Genomic DNA, 6,028 nt, shown 5'->3' with positions numbered 1-6,028 from the left:
ATATTATCAATAAAAAATAAGAAAATATTTATCTGCTTTTAAAAAATTATTTTCAATCTTAATTAGTATACTTTAATTATACTTACAAAGACAATTATTATTTTTAAGTAATATAAATTGTCATTAATCTAGGTTTCTCCTAGATTAGATTATCATTCAACGCGATTTAGCAACATACAATCTAGTTCAGCGGTCTTCATACTTTTTACATATAAATTAGTTTTAGATAATAATTAAAATCACTGTAGACAGTAATTAGTATATAGAGTCAATACTTTTATAATAATAATTTAGAAAAAAAACATATTTTTCGAAGAGGTCGATCTAAATTCGTAGTTCGTTATTATAAATTAAATTTGGTTACTATCAATTAGGGTTTATACAAAAACCGACTTAAAAAAACCATTTTAAACCGGTTTTCGAATTATCACAAAAAAATGGAGAGACAGGATTTTTACAACTTATTATATATATTTATATATATTTATTTAATATATACAAAATTAAAAAATATATCAAAATCAAATTTATTCAATATATAAAAAAGCGAATAACAATAAATTACTATAAAATGCATCTTGTCATTATATACTGCGACTTAAAGATGACTTAACGCTTTCAAAAAAGTTCTTTGACAGTTTTGTGTTTAGTGAATACAGTTGTATGTTAGAGCGTTCCAAAATGAAGTAAAAATTTCTGAACGTTTTGTCCCATACATAAAACTTCTTGAGACCAGCCTTATGCAAATGGTTCGGTTTTCTGGCTAGTGTTTTTTTGCTAATATTCATAAGTCATATTACTATAATAAAAAAAAAAACTCCAATATTCCCGCAACAAAAATATTACTCTTACCAACACGAATCACACGAAATTGAAATATTATCGACTTTTTGATGGCTATGTGAACTCATTGTAATAACTGTATGAAATATTATTTATTTATCTGCTTTTATAACAATTATATTTAAATAATACTCACGCTGCAATCGATCAGTATAACAAACACAAATCAAACAGTAGAACTTGCGAAAGAATACACAACAAAATCAGTAATAAGTAATATTGAAGTAAAATCAATAATATTTGCAATAAAAAAGTTGTTTTTACTATGATTATTTGACTTTTTCCATTTTTAAAACCAAAAAAAAAATAATTACTCTATCAAGAAATCGTGCTCAATTGAATTGTATGTTTATAAATATATAAAGAGGATACAAATTACCATTAATTCATTTTTAAAGTAGACTTATACCACTTTCCAAAATAACGGCTCATTGTACATCTAGTCTCAAAAACAGATTTTTTTATTTGAAAATACATTTCTTCTTAAAAAAAAAACGGTTTTTCTAAGTAAAATATTTTGACAAACCCTAATATCAATCAATCTATGTAGGTTAAATTGTTATTGGCTTAAATTTTCATTAGACTATCTAACAAAATTATTATTCTTACTATTTTGAATATATTATTGTTAAATAATAATAACAATATATGTTGCTATAATTATATAGGTAAAATAGTTTATTAAATTAAAAAATTGCAAAGGTTATTGACCAAAACTTTTTTGAACCCATTATTAAATCACATTTTTAAAATAATAACACAAAATTAATAATAACATCAATATATACCGATAAATTGGCTTTTATAAAGTTACAAGGACATTTTTTTTCTTTAAAGGAAGTATTAGGAAATTACCAATTTCAGTGCATAGTTTATACACAGTTGGTTAATTTGCACTTTAACCGTAAATTATATAAACCTTGAATTAAAATCATACTATCTTTAATTATTTATAGTGTTTGAAATTATTATAAAAATAATACAAAATTTATAAATTAAGAATAGTACTTCGTAAAAACTGTATATTTTTTATTATTTTTTTTTAAATTTGCCATTAGGTATTAGAAAAAAATGTACAGAAAAAAATACTTACTGTATATCCCCAGTTAGAATCCGGACAAAATTGTATTTGAAGTTCTCGCTATAGGTGATAGTTGAGGCTAAAGTTAGCTAAATAAGTCATTAAAACTTTCATAATCTTAACTTGTCAACCCAAGCAAGCAAACGGGTACTCAAGATCAACTGTTTATGACGTTGTGAAAAGATACACAGTCTCAAAGGATTCTCTTATACTCCTGACAACGTTAACATATTTTGGTCGACTGACTACATTAAAACCCTACAAGGCAGCCAGCCTTGCATAATCTTCTAAGAGCACCATACATCATCACTATTTAAACCCGTTTCAAGAAAATGCCTCGCTCGCACCCCTCAAATAAAATTACCATTGCCCCCGGCAATACTTGCAGCATGTTTAAATTATGTAGATCCGATTTTCACCACACTCATCGAAACCATCAATCCTGCATTCAATCGACACGGAATTACTAAATAAATCTAATTCACAACACGTTTATAACACTACAATCACACTTCAACTGCCAATTATTTAAACCTTATGTACAATACTTTTTTTTATATATAATTGTAACCTTCATTCATGCAGAAAGAGCCAATAAAACCATTCTCACTGAAATAAAAACACTAAATACATATATTTTGGTCGAAGGACTTACACCTCCTAACAGTCCCAACCTAAACTCTTTGAACTCCTACGTATAGAGTGTAGTTGAAAGGCATACCAACAAGTCTTAACGTCAACATATTTTGGGCCGTTATCGAGCCAGAGTTCATGATAGTGAGAACCGCGATCAGTTGAAAACAACGTGCTCGCGAGCTAAGGCGGTGATCGTGGTGCAGGGTGACTATATAGAATGAAAGTTGTCAGCAAAGATCCATTAAATGACATATAACAGCATTTTTGTATATTTGGTAATAATAAACAACTTTTACCTAAAACTTTGCTGTCCGGATATATTATTAAGCCTATTATTAAGCCAATCTGAACCTATGGTAGCTGGTGGGTTTTGCCTGCAATTCGACTAGTGTAATCCAGCGATTCCAATCGAAAACTTTGATGCAGATCAATAATACTTCTTGGTACGCTACAAATGAGAAAATTCATGAAAATTCCAACATTAGTTTTATGACGGAAGAGATTGCAAAGGCAAGAAGCTGATATCAGCAGCGACTGGCGATTCATCCAAACATCCTGACAACAGACTTAACTAACACAAGTGATCATCGCTGAATATTAAAAAAGTTCAAGCCACAGGAGTATCAAGTCGTTTCTTCGACATTTAATGTGCTTTACGTGGCGAGCGTCTATGTTAAAAGCCAAAACATCAGCTTTTTTTGTGTATGGGCGACTAATAGCCGAATGGTTAAGTCGCCCTAAAGATTACCTACCTAATGTCAACCGCGATCTTAAATTTACTCATTGTTCACATTGATGAACATATTGTGAATCAAATTACACGACATAAAAAAATGTATATAAACATATTTGTGATAATAAATGGCCATGATCGTCTAGAGCAGGGGTCCCCAACCTTTTTGCACCCAAGAGCACATTCTAGATTGGTACCCGCAATTTTTTCAAGGTAAATTTATAGTTGGACATAGTCAACACTACACGCCATGGTGCCAGCGGGCATAGGGTTAGGGACCCCCTGGTCTAAAGTATGTAAATAATCCTGAATGACATTATACTAATACTAAGAGCTTACTTACCGTAAATCCATCATCCATTTATGTACTTTTTTGCAATTATTTATTTTTTTTTCCCAAAATTCTTCCAATGTCAAAAACATATTACTTTAATTCTTATTTTTCTTGTACATAACAAAATGTATTGATTTTAGTCAAAACTAATTACATATGATTCAGATTTTTTTTTAAATTTACTTTCATTATTTTAATTAAACTTCAATCATTGTGGTACAAAAAAAATAAATTTAATTGCATATAGTGGTAGAAACATGCAAAAAATAATTGCTGTAAAAAGCAATTAATAATAATTGTTGTATAATTTTAACATTGAATTATTGTTAGATTCGGTTCAGTAATATTCATGTTGAAAATAACAAATTCTTTGTAAAATGTTACTCTAGATTAAACAAATAATGAATAATTTAACAAGGAAATAATAATATGTTAATCATATTAGAATAAAATAAAAAATAATAAGTATACTTATTCGTAAATATTTCATAAGATATTTCCGCTCATATTAAAATAGGTCGTAATATTAATAATATTGTTTTACTATTCAAAAGTTTAAAATTTCTTCCAAATTAAAACATTTCCTAGTCCCTTTTTATATTATGTTTATTCCTTTTCTGTTGATTATTTATTCGTTATTTGCAATTTATCTATTTATTTGACAATTTTTGTATGTTTGTATTAAACTCTTATCAACTCAATTATTCGCAATTTTAATTGGTTAATTAAAATTGCAAATGGTTATTTTGTACAAATAGAATTTTATTTCAACGTCACTCTTTGAGATAAGACATCGCATGCAGTATCAGTTATGACCTATTGAACAATATTAAAAAAATTGAAAGTGGTTAAGTTTATCAAGAAAAATAAAATATAATTGAGAGAAAATGCAATTGTAATCTTCTTCTTCTGCGAAATACATGTCTGTCGACAAGGAATGCTATCTCGCCTAAGTTCATCGCGTGAACGAAGCAATTCTGCAAAAAAGGGCCGATCAACGTGGTCAAGTTATCTTTCTTCACAAAAATGTGCACCCAAAAACCGCAAACATCCTTTATACTCTCCGAATCTTACGCCAACGGATTATCACCTTTTCCGTTCATGTCGAATCAAACGAAGGGCGTTACTTTCGCCAACGATGAAGACTGAAAATTGATTAAAATGTCTGAAAATTGATTAAAATTAATTATTTCGAAAAATTGAAGCAGGTAGGTTTGTAGAGGAAGAAACCTTGCTTAACGAGTTTAATCCGTTCCAAAATTTCCAAATTTTTACTCGTATAGTGAAATACTTGTATAGTGAAACATATTAAAAAATACTCATAATATGTGTACACACGTTTTAAAAATGATGTAGCAGGCGCACAATCCGGGACTTCTCTTTTCATCGTCACTCGTTATGCGAAACTTCGCTCGTTAAGCGAGTCATTTTTCTTACAATACATTTTGCTCGTTAAACGAGATTCCAGTGTAAATTTACGGGGGAACTTCTTACACAACCCAATAAATTGATTTATATAATATAAAGTAATGCTTTCTATGCATATATACAATCGAATTAATCTATAATTTAAAAAAGAATATAACCATATTTATTGACTATGTGAAATATAAATCAGTGTTTGTACACAATTGAAAATGATATGATGATATTATAACATCATTTTAATATTGATATTAAGGTTTATACAAAAACCGACTTAAAAAACGGTTTAAACCGGTTTTCTATTAAAACTTCTATTCCATTTCTTTTGAAAATTAAGAAAGAGATTTAATTCCATCCCAATTGTTTGTTTGTTTCATTAAACAGACGATTTCGTATCAAAACCGAAAAACACTAATTGATATTCAGTTATTCTTAGAAGATTTATATTCTTATTATATACCATTATATTTGTAGAAAATATCCGACACTTATATTTCAGTTCTATATTTAATTGAAAAAGTAACATTTTATTCATCTTTCAAATATTTTTAATATATGCAACTTAATATACGTCAATACTTATATTTAGTAGACTTTGTGACCTTTCTTCTTTTTCAAACCTATATAAATAACTAATCAAGAAGAAGAACTAATCAATTTGATAATGGTTGGCTATACCACGAAACTTCAAAAACCAACAATTGTGGGGGCCGATAAACCCGAAAAGGGGTAAAAAAAAGAAATTTATATCAATAATAAATTGATAAGAATACATCTTATATGTAATTTTACTTGGCATTGGACATATATCTTGATGGTTTGAATTGTTATAAGTATATACTATACTAAACAAAACAATATCTACTGATAAGCTATTGTTCAGTATAAAAATTTCATATATGTATTTTTAAATCCTTTAGTATTTTCAGTATTAACAATTTAGTTACTTTGCACTTATTTAATTCAATCTTAATTA

The sequence above is a fragment of the Nicrophorus vespilloides genome, unplaced genomic scaffold, assembly GCF_001412225.1.
Source record: "Nicrophorus vespilloides isolate i.1.1-1 unplaced genomic scaffold, Nicve_v1.0, whole genome shotgun sequence".
NCBI classification, from domain to species: Eukaryota; Metazoa; Arthropoda; class Insecta; order Coleoptera; family Silphidae; genus Nicrophorus; species Nicrophorus vespilloides.
Note: the sequence above shows the minus strand (reverse complement) of the source record.